The 6,000-nt window shown below is 46.2% G+C and overlaps 4 non-coding genes across 4 annotated transcripts; all 4 read left to right on the forward strand.

The window, feature by feature from the left end:
* The first annotated feature begins 552 nt into the window (after positions 1 to 552).
* TRNAS-CGA (transfer RNA serine (anticodon CGA)) lies at positions 553 to 625 on the forward strand. Its single transcript has one exon. It is a non-coding gene; the product is annotated as a tRNA-Ser (tRNA).
* An 862-nt stretch (positions 626 to 1,487) lies between these two features.
* TRNAS-CGA (transfer RNA serine (anticodon CGA)) lies at positions 1,488 to 1,560 on the forward strand. Its single transcript has one exon. It is a non-coding gene; the product is annotated as a tRNA-Ser (tRNA).
* An 859-nt stretch (positions 1,561 to 2,419) lies between these two features.
* On the forward strand, positions 2,420 to 2,492 carry TRNAL-CAA (transfer RNA leucine (anticodon CAA)). The gene has a single exon. It is a non-coding gene; the product is annotated as a tRNA-Leu (tRNA).
* A 2,723-nt stretch (positions 2,493 to 5,215) lies between these two features.
* TRNAL-CAA (transfer RNA leucine (anticodon CAA)) lies at positions 5,216 to 5,288 on the forward strand. Its single transcript has one exon. It is a non-coding gene; the product is annotated as a tRNA-Leu (tRNA).
* Positions 5,289 to 6,000: the final 712 nt, after the last annotated feature.

Here is a 6,000-nt window from a genome sequence, read left to right on the forward strand (position 1 = left end):
AGGTCTGTGAGTGGTGGCGCTGGCTAACACTCCAGGGTTTTACTAGTACACATAAATACTCTAGAAAGTTGATGGGGAAACAACGTCGCGGTAGCTCAATTGGTAGAGCATCGCACGCAAGATGCGAAGGTTGTGGGTTTGGTTCCCACCTAAGCCAAGTTGTTTTTTCCATCCGCTTTAATTTCTAATAATTTATCGTTTCTTCAAACCATTTATTAGGCACAACTAATTTCCCCTATGTTGTCCTAGATGTCAGTCCTTGTTGGCTTCCCATGATATGACTAATAAATATCGGGCCTCTCGGTTAACCCCCTTTCTTCTCGTTTATAACATAACGAGGGTCTCGAATCCGGCAACATTGATGCCTTCAGGTACCATATGTGGGTGTATTGACCAGTTTCCTTCACCCAAAAAGATCATGTTGTCGTGACGCCTGCGGCAACGAGGACGTTCCACGTCCGCCGCCAAGGTCAGTGAGTGGTGGCGCTGGCTAACACTCCCAGGATTTTACTAGTACACATAAATACCCAAGCAAGTTGATGGGGAAACAGCGCCGCGGTAGCTCAATTGGTAGAGCATCGCACGCGAAATGCGAAGGTTGTGGGTTCGGTTCCCACCTGCGGCAACTTGTTTTTTCGCCCGCTTTAATGTCTAATAATTTATCGTTTCTTCATATAATTTATTAGGCACAACTAATTTCCCCAATGTTGTCCTTGCTGTCAGTGCTTGTTGGCTTCTCATGATATGACTTATAAATATCCAGCCCCTCGGTTAACCCACTTTCTTCTCGTTTATTACATAACGAGGGTCTCGAATAAGGCAAGATTGATGCCTTCAGGTACCATATGTGGGTTTATTGACCGGTTGCCTTCACCCGAAAAGATCACTTTCTTGTGACGCCTGCGTCAAGCAGGACGCTCCACGTGCACCGCCAAGGTCTGTGAGTGGTGGCGCTGGCTAACACTCCCAGGGTTTTACTAGTACACATAAATACTCTAGAAAGTTGATGGGGAAACAACGTCGCGGTAGCTCAATTGGTAGAGCATCGCACGCAAGATGCGAAGGTTGTGGGTTTGGTTCCCACCTAAGCCAAGTTGTTTTTTCCATCCGCTTTAATTTCTAATAATTTATCGTTTCTTCATGCCATTTATTAGGCACAACTAATTTCCCCTATGTTGTCCTAGATGTCAGTCCTTGTTGGCTTCCCATGATATGACTAATAAATATCGGGCCTCTCGGTTAACCCCCTTTCTTCTCGTTTATTACATAACGAGGGTCTCGAATCCGGCAACATTGATGCCTTCAGGTACCATATGTGGGTGTATTGACCAGTTTCCTTCACCCAAAAAGATCATGTTGTCGTGACGCCTGCGGCAACGAGGACGTTCCACGTCCGCCGCCAAGGTCAGTGAGTGGTGGCGCTGGCTAACACTCCCAGGATTTTACTAGTACACATAAATACCCAAGCAAGTTGATGGGGAAACAGCGCCGCGGTAGCTCAATTGGTAGAGCATCGCACGCGAAATGCGAAGGTTGTGGGTTCGGTTCCCACCTGCGGCAACTTGTTTTTTCGTCCGCTTTAATGTCTAATAATTTATCGTTTCTTCATATAATTTATTAGGCACAACTAATTTCCCCAATGTTGTCCTTGCTGTCAGTGCTTGTTGGCTTCTCATGATATGACTTATAAATATCCAGCCCCTCGGTTAACCCACTTTCTTCTCGTTTATTACATAACGAGGGTCTCGAATAAGGCAAGATTGATGCCTTCAGGTACCATATGTGGGTTTATTGACCGGTTGCCTTCACCCGAAAAGATCACTTTCTTGTGACGCCTGCGTCAAGCAGGACGCTCCACGTGCACCGCCAAGGTCTGTGAGTGGTGGCGCTGGCTAACACTCCCAGGGTTTACTAGTTCACATAAATACCCAAGAAAGTTGATGGGGAAACAGCGCCCCGGTAGCTCAATTGGTAGAGCAACGCACGCGAAATGCGAAGGTTGTGGGTTCGCTTCCCACCTGCGGCAAGTTGTTTTTTCATCCACTTAATTTCTAATATTTTTATCGTTTCTTCATGCCATTAATTAGGCACAACTAATTTCCCCTATTATGTCCTTGCTGTCAGTGCTAGTTGGCTTCTCATGATATGACTAATAAATATCGGGCCCCTCGCTTAACCACCTTCCTTCTCGTTTATTACATAACGAGTGTCGCGAATCCGGGAACATTGACGCCTTCAGGTAGCATATGTGGGTTTATTGACCAGTTGCCTTCACCCGAAAAGATCACTTTCTTGTGACGCCTGCGTCAAGAGGACGTTCCACGTCCGCCGCCAAGGTCAGTGAGTGGTGGCGCTGACTAACACTCCTAGGATTTTACTAGTACAAATAAATACCCAAAAAAGTTGATGGGGAAACAGCGCCGCGGTAGCCCAATTGGTAGAGCATCGCACGCAAAATGCGAAGGTTGTGGGTTCGGTTCCCACCTGTGGCAAGTTGTTTTTTCATCCGCTTTCATTTCTAATAATTTATCGTTTCTTCATAGCATTTATTAGGCAAAACTAATTTCCCCAATGTTGTCCTTGCTGTCAGTGCTTGTTGGCTTCTCATGATATGACTAATAAATATCGGGCCCCTCGGCTAACCCCCTTTCTTCTCGTTTATTACCTAACGAGGGTCGCGAATCCGGCAACATTGATGCCTTCAGGTAGCATATGTGGGTTTATTGACCGGTTGCCTTCACCCGAAAAGATCACTTTCTTGTGACGCCTGCGTCAAGCAGGACGCTCTACGTCCACCGCCAAGGTCTGTGATTGGTGGCGCTGGCTAACACTCCCAGGGTTTACTAGTTCACATTAATACCCAAGAAAGTGGATGGGGAAACAACGCCGCGGTAGCTCAATTGGTAGAGCAACGCACGCGAAATGCAAAGGTTGTGGATTCGGTTCCCACCTGCGGCAAGTTGTTTTTTCATCCACTTAATTTCTAATATTTTTATCGTTTCTTCACGCCATTAATTAGGCACAACTAATTTCCCCTATTATGTCCTTGCTGTCAGTGCTAGTTGGCTTCTCATGATATGACTAATAAATATCGGGCCCCTCGCTTAACCCCCTTCCTTCTCGTTTATTACATAACGAGGGTCTCCAATCCGGGAACATTGATGCCTTCAGGTAGCATATGTGGGTTTATTGAACAGTTACCTTCACCCAAAAAGATCACGTTCTCGTAACGCCTGCGGCAACGAGGATGTTCCACGTCCACCGCCAAGGTCAGTGATTAGTGGCGCTGGCTAACACTCCCAGGGTTTTACTAGTACACATAAATACCCAAGAAAGTTGATGGTGATACAGCGCCGCGGTAGCTCAATTGGTAGAATATCGCACGCGAAATGCGAAGGTTGTGGGTTCGGTTCCCACCTGCGGCAAGTTGTTTTTTCATCCACTTTAATTTCTAATAATTTATCGTTTCTTCATTCCATTTATTAAGCACAACGAATTTCCCCTATGTTGTCCTTGCTGTCAGTGCTTGTTGGCTTCTCATGATATTACTAATAAATATTGGGCCCCTGGGTTAACCCCATTTCTTCTCGTTTATTACATAACGAGGATCTCGAATGCGGCAACATTTATGCCTTCAGGTAGCATATGTGGGTTTATTCACCAGTTTCCTTCACCCAAAAAGATCACGTTCTCGTGACGCCTGCGGCAACGAGGACGCTCCACGTCCGCCGCAAAGGTCTGTGAGTGGTGGCGCTGGCTAACACTCCCAGGGTTTTACTAGTACACATTAATACCCAAAAAGTTGATGGGGAAACAGCGCCGCGGTAGCTCAATTGGTAGAGCATCGCTCTGAAATGCGAAGGTTGTGGGTTCGGTTCCCACCTGCGGCAAGTTGTTTTTCCATCCACTTTGATTTCTACTAACTTATCGTTTCTTCATGCCATTTATTAGGCACAACTAATTTCCCCTATGTTGTCCTTGCTGTTAGTCCTTGTTGGCTCCTCATGATATTACTAATAAATATTGGGCCCCTCGGTTAACCCCCTTTCTTGTCGTTTATTACATAACGAGGGTCTCGAATCCGGCAAGATTGATGCCTTCAGGTAGCATATGTGGGTTTATTGACCTGTTGCCTTCACCCAAAAGGATCACTTTCTCGTCACGCCTGCGTCAACCAGGACGTTCCATGTCCACCGCCAAGGTCTGTGAGTGATGGCGCTGGCTAACACTCCCAGGGTTTACTAGTTCACATAAATACCCAAGAAAGTTGATGGGGAAACAGCGCCCCGGTAGCTCAATTGGTAGAGCAACGCACGCGAAATGCGAAGGTTGTGGGTTCGCTTCCCACCTGCGGCAAGTTGTTTTTCATCCACTTAATTTCTGATGTTTTTATCGTTTCTTCATGCCATTAATTAGGCACAAATAATTTCCCCTATTATGTCCTTGCTGTCAGTGCTAGTTGGCTTCTCATGATATGACTAAATAAATATCGGGCCCCTCGCTTAACCCCCTTCCTTCTCGTTTATTACATAACGAGGATCTCGAATGTGGCAACATTGATGCCTTCAGGTAGCATATGTGGGTTTATAGACCAGTTGCCTTCACCCAAAAGATCACATTCTCGTGACACCTGCGCCAACGAGGACTTTCCACATCCGCCGCGAAGGTCTGTGAGTAGTAGCGCTGGCTAACACTCCCAGGGTTTTACTAGTACACATAAATACCCAAGAAAGTTGATGGGGAAACAGCGCCGCAGTAGCTCAATTGGTAGAGCATCGCACGCGAAATGCGAAGGTTGTGGGTTCGGTTCCCACCTGCGGCAAGTTGTTTTTTCATCCGCTTTAATTTCTAATAATTTATCGTTTCTTCATACTATTTATTAGGCACAACTAATTTCCCCGATGTTGTCCTTGCTATCAGTGCTTGTTGGCTTCTCATGATATGACTAATAAATATCGGGCCCCTCGGTTAACCCCCTTTCTTCTCGTTTATTACTTAGTGAGGGTCTCGAATCCGGCAAGATTGATGCATTCAGGTAGCATATGTGGGTTTATTGACCAGTTGCCTTCACCCGAAAAGATCACTTTCTTGTGACGCCTGCGTCAAGAGGACGTTCCACGTCCGCCGCCAAGGTCAGTGAGTGGTGGCGCTGACTAACACTCCTAGGATTTTACTAGTACAAATAAATACCCAAAAAAGTTGATGGGGAAACAGCGCCGCGGTAGCCCAATTGGTAGAGCATCGCACGCAAAATGCGAAGGTTGTGGGTTCGGTTCCCACCTGTGGCAAGTTGTTTTTTCATCCGCTTTCATTTCTAATAATTTATCGTTTCTTCATAGCATTTATTAGGCAAAACTAATTTCCCCAATGTTGTCCTTGCTGTCAGTGCTTGTTGGCTTCTCATGATATGACTAATAAATATCGGGCCCCTCGGCTAACCCCCTTTCTTCTCGTTTATTACCTAACGATGGTCGCGAATCCGGCAACATTGATGCCTTCAGGTAGCATATGTGGGTTTATTGACCGGTTGCCTTCACCCGAAAAGATCACTTTCTTGTGACGCCTGCGTCAAGCAGGACGCTCTACGTCCACCGCCAAGGTCTGTGATTGGTGGCGCTGGCTAACACTCCCAGGGTTTACTAGTTCACATTAATACCCAAGAAAGTGGATGGGGAAACAGCGCCGCGGTAGCTCAATTGGTAGAGCAACGCACGCGAAATGCAAAGGTTGTGGATTCGGTTCCCACCTGCGGCAAGTTGTTTTTTCATCCACTTAATTTCTAATATTTTTATCGTTTCTTCACGCCATTAATTAGGCACAACTAATTTCCCCTATTATGTCCTTGCTGTCAGTGCTAGTTGGCTTCTCATGATATGACTAATAAATATCGGGCCCCTCGCTTAACCCCCTTCCTTCTCGTTTATTACATAACGAGGGTCTCCAATCCGGGAACATTGATGCCTTCAGGTAGCATATGTGGGTTTATTGAACAGTTACCTT

The sequence above is a fragment of the Dermacentor variabilis genome, chromosome 9 (genome assembly GCF_050947875.1).
Source record: "Dermacentor variabilis isolate Ectoservices chromosome 9, ASM5094787v1, whole genome shotgun sequence".
In the NCBI taxonomy this organism is placed as follows: domain Eukaryota; kingdom Metazoa; phylum Arthropoda; class Arachnida; order Ixodida; family Ixodidae; genus Dermacentor; species Dermacentor variabilis.